General features: G+C 41.0%; 1 protein-coding gene across 4 annotated transcripts in view; it reads right to left on the reverse strand.

The window, feature by feature from the left end:
* Positions 1-21,418, reverse strand: part of BCL2L13 (BCL2 like 13) — a 224,849-nt gene that overhangs the window by 137,656 nt on the left and 65,775 nt on the right. The window lies entirely within an intron of this gene.

A 21,418-nucleotide genomic window follows, 5' to 3' on the forward strand; every position in this document is an offset into this window, starting at 1 on the left:
AAACAATCCAATCAAAAAATGGGCAAAGGACCTAAATAGACACCTTTTAAAAGAGGACATTCAGAAAGCCAAAAGACATATGAAAACATGCTCAAAGTCGCTAATCATCCGAGAGATGCAAATCAAAACAACAATGAGGTACCATCTCACACCTGTCAGAATGGCAATCATCAACAAATCAACAAACGACAAGTGCTGGAGAGGATGTGGAGAAAAAGGAACACTCGTGCACTGCTGGTGGGAATGCAGACTGGTGCAACCACTGTGGAAGACAGTATGGAGTTTCCTCAAAAAACTAAAAATGGAACTCCCATTTGACCCTCTGCTATTCCTATCACTTCTAGGAATATATCCCAAGAAACCAGAAACACCAGTCAGAAAGGATATATGCACCCCTATGTTCATAGCAGCACAATTCACCATAGCTAAGACCTGGAAACAGCCTAAGTGCCCATCTGTTGATGAATGGATTAGGAAACTGTGGTACATCTACACGATCGAATACTATGCTGCTGTAAAAAAGAAGGAACTCTTACCATTTGCAACAGCATGGATGGAACTGGAGAGCATTATGCTAAGTGAAATAAGCCAGTCAATGAAGGAAAAAATATCACATGATCTCACTCATTTCTGGATTATAAAGACCATTATAAACTTATGAACAAAAATAGATACAGAGGCAAAGCTGCCTTGAACAGACTGTCAAACTACAGCAGGAAGGCCAGGGAGGGTGGGAGGGCAGGAGGGAGGTGGGTAAGAGATCAACTGAAGGACTTGTATGCATGAATATAAGCATAACCAATGGACATAAGACACTGGGGAGTAGGGGAGGCCAGGGGATTGTCAAGGGCGGGGGGGGGGGGGGGGGGGAAAGGAGACATATGTAATACTCTTTGTAATACTTTAAGCAATAAAAAAAATTTTTAAAAATTAAAAAAAAGAAAGGAGGTATCTCAGAAACATTTTTGACATTAAAGAAAAGGAAACCTGAAAGGTTGTTTAGATCAGTGATAATATATTTTGATAGTGATCTTTATGGTTCCTTATCTTTACATAAACTGCAGCCCAAGAGAAAGCCTATAATCATCAAAAGACTTATATTCTCCAACTTAAGAAAACTATATTCTCATGCAGTAAAAAGAAAAAAAAAAAGGTCTTGGTCTCTAGTACAGAATGGAGAACTAAGGGAAAGAGTCTGAAGGAAAAAAACAAACAAACAGATATTTAACTACTTACTAATTTCTCCTGCCTCAGATATTTGCAGAACTTCATCATTTCTTCAAAAACATTGAATGCAAATAAGATACTCTCTACCCCACCTATTCAGAATATACTTATATTATTTTTCCATATCATTTGTTTTCTATCACTGACAAGTTTTATAAAGAGAGGGATTAGCTGTTTATGTTTTCATTTTTGCAAGCAAAATATTCTGAATTCAAAGATAAGTTTATTAATTTAGACCAAGAAACTTGATTATTATAGCATCTATGAATCTTTAAAATACCACTGAAAAACAAAAGGTTAAACATTTCTGTAACTTAGATTTTAAAGTTGACAAAACTAATTGTCCTTTAAGCCACATAAGACACTTCCCTTCTTTTCTGTTTTTATTTTATTGATATCAGAGAGGAAGGGAGAGGAAGACAGAGATAAGAAACATCAATGATGAGAGAGAATCATTGATCTGCGGCCTTCTGCATGCCCACACTGGAGATCGAGGCCACAACCCAGGTATGTGCCCCTGCCGTGAATAGAACTGTGATCTCCTGATTCGTAGGTCGACACTCAATCACTGAGCTACGCTGGTCAAGTAAACCTTTTCCTTCTGAGTTGAGACTATACAAAATAAAACTTAGATCCTTAAAAAAAATTTTTGTGGAAAATTTCTAGTTGAACTGCAATACAAAGGATCCCCTCAATGTAATGACTGACATATACTTTGCTTACCTAGATAGACATTTCACTTAACTTCTGCCTATATAAATACCTTAGATCAGTGGTTCTCAACCTTCCTAATGCCGGGACACTTTCATACAGTTCCTCATATTGTGGTGACCCACAACCATAAAGTTATTTTCGTTGCTGCTTCATAACTGTAATTTTGCTACTGTTATGAATCGTAATGTAAATATCTGATATGCAGGATGTATTTTCATTGTTACAAATTGAACGTAATTAAAGCATAGTGATTAATCACAAAAACAATATGTAATTATATATTGTGAAATATTTATTTCTAATTACAAATAAGTGAAATTTTGTCTTGAAGCATGGTGTAGCATGGGTAACAGCCTTAATATAACAACAGTAAGCTACATTGCTACATTTTGCGATAGTATGCATAAAAAGCTAACGTCATTGTGAAGGTTGAGATTGCTTCTTTCTCAGCAGATCAGAAATTCTCAGGGCAGTCTTTGCAAGAGCACAGCGAAGATCATCTTCCACAACAAGTCTACTTCTGTATTTAGACTTGATAACCAACAAGCTTGAAAACCCTGTTTCACAAAGATATGTTGTTGGAAATGGAAGAAGAAGGCACAACACAGTCTCAGAGAGAACAGGATATGACTACAAACACTTGATCCAGAATTTTGTAACTGGCATTGTAGAGAAATCAGTTCTCACTGCATCGTTGTTAAGTTCAATGAACTCCTCTTGTGCTGTCTCAGGAACATCTTCAACTTGGACTGTGAATGGGCTTCTGGAAAGTGCAAATGGGGTGTCAGGTAGATTTGGAAAGTATGATGAAATTTCGTCTGCAAGCATGTGCAAGTGTTCTTTCACAGAAATTATCATCATAATCCTTTTGTCTGGTTCAATGTCATGTTCCTCAAAGAAAGCAGATAAGATAGGCAACATGTAAATTTTATTTTCATCCAATTTTTTTTCCCAAAGCTGAAGTTTCATTTGGAATGATTGGATCTTTTCAGACAAATCGAGGCACGTTGCATTTGGTCCCTGCAGTGATAAATTTAACTCATTCAAGATGGCAAAGATGTCAACCAAGTAAGCTATTTTCTGCAGTTCACCTTTATCGCCGAAAAGTACTTCGAACTGCGGTCTTGCTTTCTGATTAAAAAACGTTTTGAGTTCATCACGAAGCTCAAAAACACGTTTTAAAATTTTTCCTCTCAACAACCATCTCACTTCAGTGTGAAATAGCAGAGCATTGTTCGGCGCATCCAACTCATTGCACAGTTATGAAAACAGTCGACTGTTTAAAGTGCTAGCCTTTACAAAATTGACACAACTTATGATGCTTTTCATTACTTCTTGTAACTCTTGTGGCAGCGTCTTCGTTGCTAATATTTGCCAATGAATCGTACAGTGAGTTCCGATGACTTTTGGTGACTCATTCAGTACCAAACATTGAAATCCAGATCGACATCCTAGCATAGCTGGAGCACCATCTGTGCAAACACCACAAACCTTTTCCCAAGAGATCTTATGCTCTTTCAGAAATGAACCAACTGTGTCAATTACATCACATGCGTAGTAGAAACGTCAAGAGGTTTGCAAAAAAGAAACTCATCTTTAAAGTCGCTATCATTAATATACCTCACGTAAACCAGAAACTGTGAACAGTTTGCACCATCTGTAGATTCATCAAGCTGGATACTAAATATTGGAAGTGTAGCAGATTTAATTTCCTGGATTACCTGATCAAGAATATCAGCAGACATGTCATCTATTCTTCTGCGGACAGTGCCGTTAGATAAGGAAATTGCACTCAATTTCGTAACAAATTCGTCTCCAATCATAACTCGAACAATGTCTTTGGCTGCTGGCAACAATAAATCCTCAGCAATGGTGTGAGGTTTCATAGCTCTGGCAATTCTGAGTGCCACCAAATATGAAGCTTCAACGGCTGCTACGTTTTATTCATGGTACTTGCCACCACTGTCAAGTCTGGCTTTCTTGAGTCCATCATCTTTGCTTCTAAAATAGTTGGTATCCTTGCTGGCAAAGCTTGGATGCTTGCTATCAAAATGGCGTTTTAGTTTGTCCGGCTTCATAGATTCGGCTGATAGAACTTCACAACAAATAACACACTGCGATTTCTCAATTCCTGCTACAATTATTGAGGTAAAACCACACTGAAAAAAATCCTCACTATATTTTCTTTTCTTAACATTCTTCTCTACACGATCCATTGTCATGGGATGGTTTGCTAATGAAAATAATATATAACAATAGCTTTAATAATACAAAAGATGATAGCCACTTGGCCTGGAGGTCAAACCCTCCCTGGTATTAGCTACAACAATCAAGGTTTAACTATAAGACTGCGCACAAAGACCACTAGGGGGTGCACCAAGGAAGCATAACAAAATGCGGAGACAAAGAAACAGGACAAAATTGTCAATGGAAGATATAGAGTTCAGAACCACACTTTTAAGGTCTCTCAAGAACTGTTTAGAAGCTGCCGATAAACTTAATGAGATCTACAAGAAAACTAATGAGACCCTCGATGTTATATTGGGGAACCAACTAGAAATTAAGCATACATGGACTGAAATAACGAATATTATACAGACTCCCGACAGCAGACCAGAGGAGCGCAAGAATCAAGTCAATGATTTGAAATGCGAAGAAGCAAAAAACACCCAACCGGAAAAGCAAAATGAAAAAAGAACCCAAAAATGTGAGGATAGTGTAAGGAGCCTCTGGGACAGCTTCAAGCGTACCAACATCAGAATTATAGGGGTGCCAGAAGATGAGAGAGAGCAAGATATTGAAAACCTATTTGAAGAAATAATGACAGAAAACTTCCCCCACCTGGTGAAAGAAATGGACTTACAGGTCCAAGAAGCGCGGAGAACCCCAAACAAAAGGAATCCAAAGAGGACCACACCAAGACACATCATAATTAAAATGCCAAGAGCAAAAGATAAAGAGAGAATCTTAAAAACAGCAAGAGAAAGAAACTCAGTTACCTCCAAGGGAATACCCATACGACTGTCAGCTGATTTTTCAACAGAAACTTTGCAGGCCAGAGGGGAGTGGCAAGAAATATTCAAAGTGATGAATGCCAAGAACCTACAACCAAGATTACTTTATCCAGCAAAGCTATCATTCAGAATTGAAGGTCAGATAAAGAGCTTCACAGATAAGGAAAAGCTAAAGGAGTTCATCACCACCAAACCAGGATTATATGAAATGCTGAAAGGTATCCTTTAAGAAGAGGAAGAGGAAGAAAAAGGTAAAGATACAAATTATGAACAACAAATATGCATCTATCAACAAGTGAATCTAAGAATCAAGTGAATAAACAATCTGATGAACAGAATGAACTGGTGATTATAATAGAATCAGGGACATAGATAGGGAATGGACTGACCATTCTTGGGGGGGAAAGGGGTGTGGGAGATGCGGGAAGAGACTGGACAAAAATCGTGCACCTATGGATGAGGACAGTGGGTGGGGAGTGAGGGCAGAGGGTGGGGCGGGAACTGGGAGGAGGGGAGTTAAGGGATGGGAAAAAAGAGGAACAAATGTAATAATCTGAACAATAAAGATTTAATTAAAAAATAATAATAATACAAAAGATACATGGCGTAGTTCAGTCAATACAGTTCATTAAAGTCTCCTATGATTTACCATTCTGTTGTTTTTTTTACATACCTGTTTCTATCACAAGGGGGCAGTATTCACATCAACCACAGCTGAATATAAAAAGACCGATCAGCATCCAGATTAAGTTCCCATGGTACAGATATTTTTTTTGCAGTAGTTGATGATTTTACAGTACATGATTTTACATTTACCCAGTAATTATAATTCATGAAGTGTCGTTTTACCTCCAATACTGCTGCTTTCAACATAGTAGTTGCTTTTAACAGAGTAGCTGCTTTCAACACAGCAGCTGCTTTCTACACAGTCGCCGCTCTCTACACATGTGTGACTGGTCCGCGTAAGTACATTATGGCGCCAACCCTGTCACATACACCTGTATTTGTATGGGGTGTATGTGGTGGGGTTGGCACGATGATGTCATCACGCCGGGTACTTGTATGTGAGTGTATCTGCATGTGGGCGGACCCGCCTGGAGACGGATAGAGGAGTGGTGTCTCCGTCCTAAGACCATTGAAAATATGTGTTTTCCGATGGTCTTAAGCGACCCCTGTGAAAGGGTCATTCGACCCCCAAAGGGGTTGCGACCCACAGGTTGAGAACCACTGCCTTAGATGAACCTACATACATACAAACTTTAACACATTACATAAGCTCTCCTCTTGCCACCCAAGATACCAAAAAGAAAGTCCCTGCTGTAGTAAAGACCCAGAAGGCCAAAGAAGGTGGTATATCCCATTTGGGATAAGGCCCAAGAATTTTGGCATTGGACAGGAAATCCAAACCAAAAGGGACTTCACCCGTTTTGTCAAATGGCACCATTACATTCAGCTACAGGGGCAAAGGGCTATTTCCTGTAAGTGTCTAAAAGGGCCTTCCACCATTAACCAATTAACCCAGGACAAACGGCTATTCAACTGATTAAGCTGGCCCACAAGTACAGAGCAGAGACAAAGCAAGAGAAGAAGTGGAGATTGTTGGTACAGGCTGAGACAAAAGCTGCCGGCAAAGTGATGTCCCTGCCAAGAGGCCATCTGTCCTTCAAGCAGGGGTTAACCTGTCATCACCTTAGTGGAGAACAAAAAGGCCAGTTGGTAGTCTTTCTGCCTGTGCTTGCTGTAAGATAAAGGATCCCTACTGCATTACCAAGGAGAAGGCCAGGCTCAAGCGTCTAGTCCACAGGAAGCACCACAGTCATCTTGGAAGACAAAGGAGCTCTGGCTAACCTGGTAGAAGCTATCCAAACCAATTACAACAGCAGATATGATGAGATCTGCTGCCACTGAGGAGGCAACATTGTGGATCCAAAGATGGTGGTTCGCATTGCCAAGCTGGAAAAGGCCAAGGCTCAAAGCCACCAAATTGGGTTAAGTGTTCACTGTTGAGCTTTCTGGACGTAAAAGTAATAAAAATTCTCCAAAAAAATTTATAAAACAAAACATTACATAAAAAACATATATAATCTACTGTGCAAAACTTGAATACAATGTATTCTAGAAAGAAGGTAATCTTTATAAATTCTCCTAAGTATAAATAGGCTTTATCCCCCAATTTTTTTATTGTGGTAAAATACATATACCATGAAATTTACCATCTTTATTTTTTATTGTATAATTCAATAATATTAACTACTTTTGACAAGAACCACTATCCATCTCCAGAACTTTTATCTTGTAAACTCAAACTTTACAACCATGAAATATGAACCATTCATTCCCTCCTTCCCAGCCCTCAGCCCCTGACAACCATTACTCTACTTTCAGTCTCTATGAGTTGGAGTACTCTAATAACTTTTTGTGTAAGTGGAATTACACAATATTTGTCTTTTAGAGACTTACTTATTTCACTACAGATACACTTTTAATAGAAACCAAGTACTGTTTGTAATTATAGTAGGTTTGCCTTTAATTTTATTTTTTACTAGAGGCGTGGTGCAAGGGTGGGGTCCGGTGCAGTGGAGGGAATCCGGGAGCTTGGTTGGCCAGCCCCTCCCCTGATCAAGGTGTGAGGGACCGACCGACTAGGGGCAGGGACAGCTGGGGGCAGGCACTGTGGGTGGTTGGCCAGCCGGCCCTAAATCAGAGGGAGGGGGCCGACCGGGGCAGGACTGGCTGGGGGAAGGGGCCACAGGTGGTTGGCGGGCCAGCGCTGCCCCCAACCAGGGAGAGGGGGCCAATCAGGGATTGGGTCCGGCCAGGCAGAGGGGCTCTGGGCATTGGCTGGCTGGCCCTGCCCCCAACGGGGGGGGGCAATCGGGGTTGGGGATGGCTTCGGGGAGGGGCTACAGGCAGTTGGCCAGCAGGCCCCACCCCCTGGTCGAACTCTCAGTCGAGGGGACAATTTGCATATTACCTTTTATTATATAGGATAGGATTCTTTATTGTTGCAAGTATTATATATGTCCCTTCCCCCCCCCCAATAAACCTGCCCCAGTCCACACCCACCACTGCCTGAGGCCTTCAGCACTCTAATGTCTGTGTCCATGGATTATGTATATATGCATACAAGGTCTTTGGTTTATTGCCTCCCAGCCAGCCACCCTCCCCCACCATCCAGATAAGATTCCATACTCTGTTCCATGCTTCCATGTCTCTGGATTCACTGAATTCACCAGTTTATTTCATTACATAGATTCCAAAAATGAGTGCAATCATGTGATACTTGTCTTTCTCTGAATTAGTACGATACTTTCCAGGTCCCTTCATGCTGTCTCAAAAGGTAAGGGACTTTTCTTTTTTTACTGATGCACAGTATTCCATGGCATAAATGTACCACAGGTTTTTTTATCTGCTTATCTTGGATAAAAAAATGGGCACTTGGGCTGTTTGCAGATTGTAAATTGTGCTGCTATGAGTACAGAGGTACATACATTCTTCCTGATTTGTATTTCGGGTTTCCTGGGATATATTCCTAGAAGTGGGATACTGGATCAAATGGCAGTTCCATATTTAATTTTTGAGGAAACTCCATACTGTTTTCCATAATGGCTGCATCAATCTGCATTCCCACCAGCAGTGTACTAAGGTTCCCTTTTCAACAAATCTTCGCCAGCACTTGTCATTTGTTGATTTGTTGATGGTAGCCATTCTGACAGGTGTGAGGAGATGCCTCATTGTCGTTTTAATTTGCATCTCTTTGATGCTCAGTGCCATTGAGCATTTTGTCATAGGTCTCTTAGGTATCTGTATGTCCACTTTGAAAAAGTGTCTATTTAGGTCCTTTGTCCATTTTTGAATTGGATTGTTTGTCTTCCTGTTGTTAAGTTGTATGAGTTCCTTATATATTTTGGATATTAACCCTTTATCAGATGTATCATTGGCAATATGTTCTCCCATACAGTGGGCTCCCTTTTCATTTTGTTGATGGTTTCTTTTGCTGTGCAGAAGCTTTTTATTTTTTTTTTATTTTTTATTTTTTTTAAATATATTTTATTGATTTTTTACAGAGAGGAAGGGAGAGAGATAGAGAGTTAGAAACATCAATGAGAGAGAAACATCGATCAGCTGCCTCCTGCACATCTCCTCTTGGGGATGTGCCCGCAACCCAGGTACATGCCCTTAACCGGAATCGAACCTGGGACCTTTCAGTCCGCAGGCCGACGCTCTATCCACTGAGCCAAACCGGTTTCGGCGAAGCTTTTTATTTTGATGAGGTCCCATTTGTTTAACTTCTCCTTAGATTTCTTTACCCTAGGACAGTGGTCGGCAAACTGTGGCTCTTGAGCCACATGTGGCTCTTTGGTCCCTTGAGTGTAGCTCTTCCACAAAATACCACGTGTGGGTGCGCACGTACAGTGAAATTAAAACTTCGTGGCCCATGCGCAGAAGTCAGTATTTTCTGATTTCTTAGAGGAAGGGAGAAGGAGAGAGAGATAGAAACATCAATAATGAGAGAGGATCATTGATTGGCTGTAAAAAAAAATTTTAATTGGGTGTTGGATTTTTTCAAATGCTTTTTCTGTATCAATTGATATGACACTTTGATTTTTGTCTCAATTTGTTTATGTGATGTATCACATTTATTGATTTCTGGATATTGTACCATCCTTGCATCCCTGGAATAAATCCCACTTGGTCATGTATATCCAATTTGCTAAAATTTTGTTGAGGATTTTGGCATGTATGTTCATTAGGGATATTGGCATGTAATTTTCTTTCTTTGTAGTGTCTTTATCTGGTTTTGGAATTAGGATAATGCTGGCCTCCTAAAAAGAACTTGGAAGTGTTCCTTCTTCTTGGATTGCTTGGAATAGTTTGAGGATAGGTGTTAGTTCTTCTTTAAATGTTTGGTAAAACTCCCTTGTGAAGCCAACAGGACCCAGACTTTTCTTGGCTGGGAGTTTCTTGATTACTGCTTCTATTTCATCGGTTGTTATTGGCCTATTCAAGTTTTCTGATTATTCCTAATTCAGTTTTGGGAGATTGTATTTTTCTAGGAATATGTCCATTTTATCCACATTGTCCAGCCTCCTGGCATATAGTTGTTCATAGTATGTCCTTACAATTCTTTGTATTTCTGTTATGTCAGTGGTTACTTTTCTTTCGTTTCTGATTTTATTTATTTGGGTTCTCCCTGTTTCTTGATGAGCCTGGCTAATGGTTCATCAATTTTGTTCATCCTTTCAAAGAACCAGCTATTGGTTTCATTGATTTTTTTTATAGTGGTTTGTTTTTGTTTTTTGTTTTTTTGGTCTCTATGTCATTTATTTCAGCTCTGTTTTATTCCTTCGTTCTAGTTACTCTGGGGTTTGCTTGTTGTTCTCTTTCTACTACTTTAAGTTGTAGGGTTAAATAGTTTATTATTGCTTTTTCTTGTTTTATTATGTAGGCCTGTACTGCTCTGAACTTACCTTGCCGGAATGATTTTGCTGTGTCTCAGAGATTTGGGGTTATTATGTGTTCATGTTAACTTTTTTTCAGTAATTTTTTTATTTCTTTATCTCATTGGTAACCCATTCATTATTTAATAACATGCTATTTAGTCTCCATGTATTGGAATGTTTTTCGGTGTGTTTACTGTAGTTGATTCTAATTTCATTCCACTGTGATGTGAGAAGATGCTGGGTATGTTTTCTATCTTCTTGAACTTGTAAAGACTTGTTTTGTGTCCTAATATGTAGTCTAACTTTGTGAATAATCCATGTGCACTTGAGAAGAATGTACTGGTATATTCTTCAGTTTGGGGATGAAATGTTTACAAATGTCAATTAAATCCATCTGATCCAGTATGTCCTTTAGAGTCACTGTTTCTTTTTTAAGTTTTTTTCTGGAAGAACTATCCAGTGAAGTCAGCAGGGTATTAAAGTTCCCTACTGTGACTGTATTGTTGTCTCTCTCTTCCTTAAAGTCCTCTAGAAATTTTTTTTACATATTTATGTGTTCCTATATGTGTTGTCACTTGCATGGATTTCATTTTGAAGTCTGTTTTGTCAGATGTGAGTATTGATATCCCAGCTTTTCTTTTCCATTTGCATGGAAAATTTGTTCCCATCCCTTCACTCTCATCCTGTGTGTATCTTTTGTTCAGAAGTGGATCTCTTATAGACAGCATATAGCTGGGTCATGTTTTTCTATCCATTCAGCTACCCTATGTCTTTTGATTGTAGCCTCTAATCCTCTTATACTTAAGGTTACTATTGATAGGTACTTATTTACTGCCATTTTAATTCTGTATGCCTAGGTTTCCTTCTCTGTTTCTAATTCTCATTACAGCAGTCCCTTTAACATTTCTTGTAGTGCAGGTTTGGTGGTGATGTATTCCATTAGCCTATTTTGTCTGGGAAACTTTATTTGACCATCTATTTTGAATGATAGCCTTGCTGGACATAGTAATCTTGGTTTCAGGTCCTTGCTTTACATTACCTTGAGTACTTCACGCCATTCCTTATGGCCAGTAGAGTTTTTGATGAGAAATCAGGTGTCAGCCTTATGGGAGCTCCTTTGTTGGTAACAACTTGCTTTTCTCTTGCTACCTTTCAGATGTTCTCTCTCTCTTTAATTTTTGGCATTTTAATGATGATGTGGCTGAGCGTGGGCCTGTTTGGGTTTTTCTTGCTTAGGGTTCTCTGTGCCTCCCAGAATTGTGTGACTTTTTTCTTTAATATGTTAGGGAAGATTTCTACCATTATTTCTACGAACATGTTCTCCATCCCTTTATCCTATTCTCCCACTTCTGGCACACCTGCTAATAAAATATTGTTATGTTTCACATTATCCCACAACTCCCTTAAGCTGTCTTATTGTTTTTTAACTAGTGGCCCAGTGCATGAATTCATGCACATTAAAAGGAAATTAATTAGAAGAAATATTTTAATTCACCCTTTCTATATAATAGAAGTATCAACCAAATTACGACTAACAATGACAGATGGAAACATACCCGTGCAATTGGCGCCAGCGAGAGCTTTATATTATATATCATGCATGCGCAAGTCAACATAGCCTTTTATAAAAATAGAATAAACTTCCTTAATTAGACCTGCTTTCTAATTTAACTAACCTTTTTCCAGCCCAGTGAAGGGCCCCAACTTCTCTTTCAGGTAATTGTCAGCAACACAGCAGTGAATATCAACATGAAACAGATTATTATTGTAGATCATGCAGGAGAACAAAGGGTAAAATATTTAACTGCAGCAGTGTTTGACTATATTCTGAGAAATGAGAAAAACTGAACTCATTTTCAAAGGTCCACCATTTCTTACTTCTTTTCAGTAGGGTGAAGTTTCTTAGCTTTCTAAATCTCTGTATTCCAGCTAATGAAAAGAAAATCTCCTATCTACCTACTCCAGGACTTCTGTGAGGATCAAATGAGATGAGGCATGGGAAAATGCTTCACAGACATTTGATTACAGTGTAAAATGTTTGCACCAGGCTATAAAGAAGTACTGTTCCTGGGCTGAAGAAACTCCAAGGAGGCTAGTCGCTAGGGAGAGGAAGCCGGGCGATTCTACGTGACATCATTACCCAGATGGACACTTAGCATATTAGTCTTTTACATATATACTAGAGGCCCGGTACACAAAAATTTGTGCACTCAGGGGGGAGGGGGGTCCCTCAGCCCGGCCTGTGCCCTCTCGCAGTCTGGGACTCCTCGGGAGATAACAACCTGCTGGCTTAGGCCTGCTCCCGGTTGGCAGAGGGCAGGCCCAATCCCTAGGTGCAGCCCCTGGTTGGGCTAAGAGCTGGGCCGATTGGGGAGTTGGGGCGCCGCCCCTGTCAGGCACAGAGCAGGGCGGATTGGGAGGTTGCGATGCCACCCCTAGTCATGCTCAGGGTAGGGCCGATTGGGGGATTGGGGCACCGACCCGTCACACACAAGACAGGGTCGATAGGGAGGTTGCAGCGCCACCCCCTGTCACCCACAGAGGAGGGTCAATCAGGGGGTTGGGGCGCTGCCCCCCGTCATGCAGAGAGCAGGGCCCATCAGGGGGGTTGGGGCTCCATACCCTGTCATACACAGAGCAGGGCCGATCAGGGGGTTGGGGAGCTCCCCCCATCACGCACAGAGCAGGGCCGATCAGGGGGTTGAGAAGCTCCCCCGTCACGCACAGAGCAGGGCCCATCAGGGGGTTGGGGCGCTGTCCCCTGTCACGCACAAAACAGGGCCGATCAGGGGGTTGGGGAGCTCCCCCCTATCAGGCGCAGAGCAGGGCTGATTGGGGGTTAGGGCACCTTCCCCTATCACGAACAGAGCAGGGCAGATAGGGAGGTTGTGGCCCGCCCCGTCTCAAACAGAGCAGGGGGGATAGGGAGGTTGTGGCCCCGCCCCGTTACGCTTATCCCGGTGCTGGGAGGCATATTACCCTTTTACTATATAGGATAGAGGCCTGGTGCACGGGTGGGGGCCGGCTGGTTTGCCCTGAAGGATGTCCAGGATCAGGGTGGGGGTCCCCACTGGGGTGCCTGGCCAGTCTGGGTGAGAGGCTGAGGGCTGTTTTCAGGCTGGCGGGTGACTGAAGCTCCCAACCGCTGCTTTTTTTCTTTTTTTTTTTTTTATTCTGGGCCAGCTTTAGCTCTGAGGCTTGGCTCCAGCTCTAAGGCCTCGGCTGCTGAAAGCAGGTATCTGGTTTGTTTGGGTTCTATAATCGAAACACTGGTTCAACTCCAGCTCTGAGATCCCGGCTGGCTGAAAGCAGGTTTCTGGGGTTTTGTTTAGCTTCTATTTTTGTAACAATGTTTCAAACTGCAAGCTCAGAGGCCGGCAGCGGCAGGCGGGGAATGTTGGAGTCCTCCGTCACTGAAGCAAGCAAGCCTCATGTTCACTTCAAGCTGCCTGGCTGCCGGCCGCCATCTTGGCTTGAAGTTAATTTGCATATCGCCCTGATTAGCCAATGGGAAGGGTAGCAGATATATGGCTAATTACCATATTTCTCTTTTATTAGATAGAATTGTTTCTTCTTTTTAGTTCTCAGATTTGGTTATTTTTTTCTACCCTGTCTTCTCGTTCACTGATTCGATCCTCAACATCCCCTAATCTGCTGTGGATTCTTTCCAATGTGGTATTTGTTTGTGCTATATCATTCTTTATTTCTGTTTTCAAAGTTACTATATCTTTCCTCATGCTGTTCAGCATCTTTACCGTTATTATTCTGAACTCTATATCAGATAAATTTTTTAAAATATATTTTTATTGATTTCAGAGAGGAATGGAGAGGGAGAGATAGAAACATCAATGATGAGAGAGTATGACTGATTAGCTGCCTCCTGCACACCCCCTACTGGGGATCAAGCCCACAACCTGGGCATGTACCCTTGGCCAGAATCCAACCTGGGACCCTTCAGTCTGCAGGTTGATGCTCTATCCACTGAGCCAAAAGGCTAAGACCATATAAATTTCTTAAGTCCATTTCATTTATCTGTTCTTCTGGAGAATTCTCTTGTTCTTTAATTTGGGGGTTGTTTCTTTTGTCTACTCACTTTGGCTGCCTGCTTGGGTTTATGACTATGTATTAGGTAGATCTGCTATGCTTCTCAATCTCTAGAGCAGGACAGTGTCAGACTCATTTTCTGATTATTTTGATCAGGCAAATACTCAAAGATTTCAGAGACCACCTCTGTCTACAGGTTAATAGGATTTTGTTTTAAACTACCCTCAGGAAATCATCCGCAGGTGTGGCAAGGTATTTTTCAACAGAGTGGGGCAATTGCTTCTCCCTAGAGGCGAAATGTTAGTCTCTGAATAGGCCTAAGCAAATCCACATAGTGGGCAAGGTATTTTCCAAAAGGGTGGATCAAGTATCTTGCCTCCAGGCAAAGTCACCTGTATAGGAAATGTCTGCATGAGAAACATGACCTCCACAGCATGAGAGAATGACTCAGTACAAGAGACCAGGGTGTCTGTCTTCTGGCCTCTAACCCAGAGCCCCTAATCCTGGCTTCTGCTCACATAGCTCCATTCCACTCTGCCCTCCCTCTGCAGAAGCACAAGGTGGGTGGCTTGACAGAGATTTTTGTCTGTTGTCCCTTTAAGAGGGTGCCTGAGTTTCCAGCCGTCTCTCCCTGGCAGACAGCAACCCCGATGCATTTTACAGCATGATGTTATGTGGATACCCTTCTCAGTTCTGGTGCTCTTCGCTGGGGGGCACAGCTTGGGGATTAGACCCCAGAGTTCTCAGTGGCAACACCTTGCAGCCGAGAGATTTCTCTCTGGAACTTCAGTTGCTGTCTGTGAGGGCCTGGCCAGCCTTTTCATGCCTCCGCCCCTCCTACCAGTCTTTATGTAGTCTCCATTTTCAGTCCTTGGTTATCAGGGTTGTCTCCAAAGAATCTTCTGTTGATTATACTAGAAGTTTTTCTGTATTTTGGTTGTAATTCCAGTTTGGTCCTGAAAGCATGTCCATGCAGCATCCACTTACTCTGCTATCATTTTTAATCATATAGGTCAGCGGTTCTCAACCTGTGGGTTGAGATCCCTTTGGGGGTCAAACGACCCTTTCACAGGGGTCGCCTAAGACCATCGGAAAACACTGTCCTCATCAATAGGTGCACAATTTTTGTCCAGTCTCTTCCGGCATCAGCCACACCCCTTTCCCCCCACCCCCAAGAATAGTCAGTCCACTCCCTTTCTATGCCCCTGATTCTATTATAATCACCAGTATTCTGTTCATCAGATTATTTATTCACTTGATTTTCAGATTCACTTGTTGATAGATGTGTATTTGTTGTTCATAATTTGTATCTTTACCTTTTTCTTCTTCCTCTTCTTAAAGGATACCTTTCAGCATTTCATATAATCCTGGTTTGGTGGTGTTGAACGCCTTTAGCTTTTCCTTATCTGTGAAGCTCTTTATCTGACCTTGAGTTCTGAATGATAGCTTTGCTGGATAAAGTAATCTTGGTTGTAGGTTCTTGGCATTCATCACTTTGAATATTTCTTGCCACTCCCTTCTGGCCTGCAAAGTTTCTGTTGAAAAATCAGCTGACAGTCGTATGGGTATTCCCTTGGAGGTAACTGAGTGTTTTTCTCTTGCTGCTTTTAAGATTCTCTCTTTGTCTTTTGCTCTTGGCATTTTAATTATGATGTGTCTTGGTGTGGTCCTCTTTGGATGCCTTTTGTTTGGGGTTCTCTGTGCTTCCTGGACTTGTAAGTCTATTTCTTTCACCAGGTAGGGGAAGTTTTCCGTCATTAGTTCTTCAAATAGGTTTTCAATATCTTGCTCTCTCTCATCTTCTGGCACCCCCATAATTCGGATGTTGGTACGCTTGAAGCTGTCCCAGAGGCTCCTTACACTATCTTTGTATTTTTGGATTCTTTTCTCATTTTCCTTTTCCAGTTGGGTGTTTTTTTGCTTCTTCATATTGCAAATCTTTGACTTGATTCTTGCGATCCTTTAGTCTGCTGTTGGAACTCTGCATAATATCCTTTATTTCAGTCAGTGTATGCTTAATTTCTAGTTGGTCCTTTTTCATAACCTCGAGGGTCTCACTAGATTTCTTGAGGGTCTCACTAAATTTATCGGCGGTCTCACCAGTCTTTTCGAAGGTCTTACTAAATTTATCAGCGGTTTCTAGAAAGTTCTTGAAAAACCTTAAAAGTGTGGTTTTGAACTCTATATCCAGTAGTTTGCTTTCCTCCATTTCTGTCATTTGTGACCTGTTTCTTTGTCTCCGCATTTTTTATGCTTCCCTATGTTGGTAGAGTGGCTTTGTGTGCTAGATGTCCTATAGGGCCCAGTGTCTCAGCCTCCCCAATTACCTGAGGTGGACACTCTTGGTGCACCCCTTTGTTGGGCTTTGTGCACAGTCTTGTTGTAGTTAAGCCTTGATTGTTGTAGGTATCAATGGGAGGAATTGACCTCCAGGCCAACTGGCTGTGAGAGTCAGCTGTGTCTACGGTGGGAGAACTTCTGTGCTGAAGACACTCTTATGAGGCAAGACTTGCTTCAGTGGGGCTTTGGTGCTCACTGAGTCTGCCCCCTGAGTGTGTCCCTTATGGATCTGAGGAGTTGTAATTGGATGGTCCCACTCTGACCACTGGGTACAATGGTTCTTGGATCTAAGGAGGTGCTAATTTAGCCTCTTTCTGAGGCTACCTAGCAGGAGCTTTGAAGAGATCTACAGATTCCCCTTCCTTTTTTGGGGTTTGGAGGTGCCCAAATGAGGATCAGCTGTGAAGCAATGGAAGCTGCTGTGGGGCCTTGGCCCTTCTCCTGGAAGTTCTGGGTCTCTCTGGCCCAGCTGCAGCTTGTTAGATAATTTTCAGATTGCAAAGGGCCAGGCCTTTCATATGCAAAAGCCTCTGCCGCAGCTTGGGTGGGGCAGGGTCTCAGGGAATCAACAGGGTGGTGCTAGCAGCTATGGCTGATCCTCAGCCCTGCCCTAAGGAGCCCCGCATCTCAGTGTCCTGGTAATCGCTGCAAGCACCTTTCAGAGAAAGCTGCCCTCGAGTTCCGAGTTCTGCCCGCTGCCAGACAGTCCAGTTTCTCACTGTATGAGTCTGGGTCCCCAGAGACTCACCCAGAACTGGAGTTCAGAGCAGTCGGGGGCTTGTGACTCCCTCCCGATTCAAAAGGACAGTTGCGTCCTCAGTTGCTAGCCCTTGCCGTGTGCGCCTCTGTACCTCTGCACTTCCGCACCTCCTCTGAGTCTCAGTGTGCTTTTCTCTTTCCTACAAGTTGTAGAATTTCCACTCAGCCAGCCTTCCTGAGGTTCTGGATGATGTCCATTTTGTCTTTTAGTTGTATTTTTTAATTTGTTGTGGGAGGCAGCAATTTCCGGTGTTTACCTATTCAACAGTCTATTTTTATTTTTTTATCATTATTTTATTCTATCTCAACTTTTTCTTTATTCCAACTTTCTTTCTCCCTTTTCCCTTTTATCCTCTTCCTCTTCCACTGTTCTTGCTTTAGTTTTTCTCTATCTCTTCTTTTTACTCTCAGTTAAAAATTGATCTTACTCATATATCTAATTTCCTCTCCCCTGACCCAAATCCATACACACTTCTCTTTTCTCTTCCTTCACTAGCCAAATTTTGATTCACTTTTTTCTTTTCTTTCTTTTTTCTTGTTGTTTGTTTGACTGTTTGTTAGTTTTTTTTCTGTTTTGTTGATTTTATTTTATGCTTCTCTTTTTCCTCTCCTCACTTGTTCTCTTCTTCTACTATAGCTTAATTAGTTTCAATCACCAACTCAGGCCTATCTGCTCTCTATTCTCCTTTTCCAAAAATACATAGATATATTAAAGGGAAATTTTATATATATAAATTTTCTTTTACATGTTTATTTTAATATATATTTTCAATTCTTTTTTAATTATTATTTTTTTTGTGTGTGTGTTTTGTTTTGGTTTTAGTATATTGAATTTTACTTTTCTTCTGATACACTCATTCTCTTTCTACCTCTTCTATACTGAATCGTGGCCATTCCCCCATTCATTCAATTCCTTTACCTTACCATCTGGAAATAAGCTCTGCCTCTTCAGATTCAGCTCCCCTCCTTTTTTTCTGGGTGTTTGTTATTTGCGTTTTTTGGAAAGTGGTTGGTTTTGTGGAGTTTTCTCCCCATATATGCATATTTCTTTCCCGTTCTGCTTTCCTTTTATTCTTTTCTCTCTTACCTTTTTCCCTTTTATCAATATCAATTTTTTGCTATTTTCTCTCCCCTAATTCTCTTTTCTCTGGTGGTAACCTTTATTTGGGGTTATTGGTATTGTAAATACATTCATGTATTGTTCTCTCTATGTCATGTCTTGTTAAGTTGTATTTTGTGCCTTTTGGTTAACGCAGTAGAGAATGAGTCACATACCAGATACACTAAGAGGAGCCAAAATGGGGAGACAAACAGCCCCATACAAATGAAAAGGAAGAATCACTGGAAAATAAAGTAAATGAAATGGAGGAAAGCAATTTGTCAGAGAAAGAATTCAGAGAAATGGTCATAAGGACGCTGAAAAGGATGGAAGACAAATTCAACAACATGTGAAAGAACCAAGAGGAAATGAAGAAGAACCAAGATGACATAGCTGCAATAAAGAACACAACAGAAAGCATCAACAGTAGACTAGAAGAAGAAGAGGACCACATCAGTGAGCTAGAAGACAAGGTAGGAAAAAATACCCAAGCAGAGCAGCAACTGGAAAAAAAAATTAAAACAGAGGGGGAAAGCCTCAAAGAACTTTGGGACAACACGAAACAAAACAACATCCAGATAATAGGGGTGCCAGGAGGAGAGGAAACTAAGCAAGGAATAGAAAACCCATTTGAAGAAATAATGACAGAAAACTTCCCTGATATTGGGAAGAAAAAACTCACAAGTCCACGAAACACAGAGTCCCAACCAAGATGAACCCAAAAAGACTGACACCAAGGCACATTATAATTAAATTGGCAAACACCAATGACAAGTAAGGATCTTAAAGGCTGCAAGGGAGAGACAGAAAGTTACCTACAAGGGTTCTCCCATCAGACTATCAACTGATTTCTCAACAGAAATACACCAGGGCAGAATGGAATGGAATGAAATATACAAAGTCATGCAAAGGAAGGGTCTGAATCCAAGAGTACTATGCCCAGCAAGGCTATCATTCAAAACTAAAGGGGAAATCAGGAGCTACACAGACAAAAAAAAGGACGAAGGGAGTTTATTACAAAAAAGTACCTATCAATAACTTTAAATATAAGTGGAGTAAATGCTCTAATCAAAAGACATAGGGTTTCTGAATGGATAAGAATACATGACCCATGTATCTGCTGTCTACAAGAGACCCACCTCAGAACAAAGGACTCACACAGACTGATAGTGAATGGATGGACATAAATCTTTCAGGTGAATGGAAATGAAAAAAAAAAAAAGCTGGGATAGCAATACTTACATCTGAAAATTAGACCTCAAAGTGAAGGCCTAATAACAAGAGATAAGGGAGCAACTCAACAAGAAGATATAACTCTGATAAACATATATGCACCCAATACAGGAGCACCCAAATACATAAAAAAACTTCTAGAAGATATCAAGGGAGAGATTGACAGCAATACATCATAGTAGGGGACTTTAATACCCTACCCAAACCACTGGATAAATCCTCTAAACAAAAAATCTGCAAAGAAACATCTATCCTAAATGATCAGATGGAATTGACATCTTCAGAACATTTCACCCAAAGCCACAGAATATACATTCTCCTCAAGTGCACACGGGTCATTTTCAAAGATAGACCACATATTAGGACACAGGCAAAGTCTATTCAAATTCAAGGAGATAGAAAATTATATCAAGCATCTTCTCAGATCACGGCATAAAATTAGAAATCAACTACAATAAAGACAAAAACTTGGAGGCTAAACAGCATGGTATTAAACAATGATTGGGTTACAAAGAGATCTAAGAAGAAATAAAAAACATCCTGGCAACAAACAATAATGAAAACACAACAATCCAAAATCTATGGGACACAGTGAAAGCAGTCTTGAGAGAGAAGTTCATAGCTCTACAGGCCTACGTCAAAGAAAGAAAAAACACAAGAAAAAATGGTAATAAATTATCTAACCCAATAACTCAAAGAGTTAGAAAGCAATAAGAAAAGCCCAGCATACGCAGAAGGAAGGAAATAATAAAGATAAGAGTGGTAATAAACTATATAGAGACAAAAAAAACCAACAACAAAAAAAAAACAATACAAAAGATCAACAAAACCAAGAGCTGGTTCTCTGAAAGGATAAACAAGATTGATGAACCTCTAGCCCAGTGGTTCTCAACCTTCCTAATCCTGCAACCCTTTAATACAGTTACTCATGTTGTGGTGACCCCCAACCATAAAATTATTTTCGTTGCTACTTCATAACTGTAATTTTGCTACTGTTATGCATCGTAATGTAAATATCTGATATGCAGAATGTATTTTCATTGTTACAAATTGAACATAATTAAAGCATAGTGATTAATCACAAAAACAATATGTAATTATATATGTCTTTTCCGATGGTCTTAGGCGACCCCTGTGAATGGGTCATTCGACCACCAAAGGGGTCGCAACCCACAGGTTGAGAACCGCTACTCTAGCCAGTCTTACCAAGAAGCAAAGAGAGAGGGCCCAAATAAACAAAATCAGAAATGAAAGAGGTGAAGTAACAACCAATCCCAAAGAAATACAAAGGATTATGAAAAAATACTTTGAACAACTCTATTCCAACAAACTGGACAACCTAGACGAAATGGACATATTCTCATTAAGTCTGGGATAAGCCTCCATTATATTTCCTTCTTTATTTTTATTAAATACTAGAGGCCCAGTACATGAAATTTGTGCGCAGGTACGGTCCCTAGGCCTGGTCTGCGATCAGGGCCATCTTCCCCACCTGCCAGCAGCTGGTCCCGTCCCCCATCACCACCCACCCGGTTCCCAGTTTG

This window comes from Myotis nattereri, assembly GCF_964212035.1.
Source record: "Myotis nattereri genome assembly, chromosome: 2".
Lineage (NCBI taxonomy): Eukaryota > Metazoa > Chordata > Mammalia > Chiroptera > Vespertilionidae > Myotis > Myotis nattereri.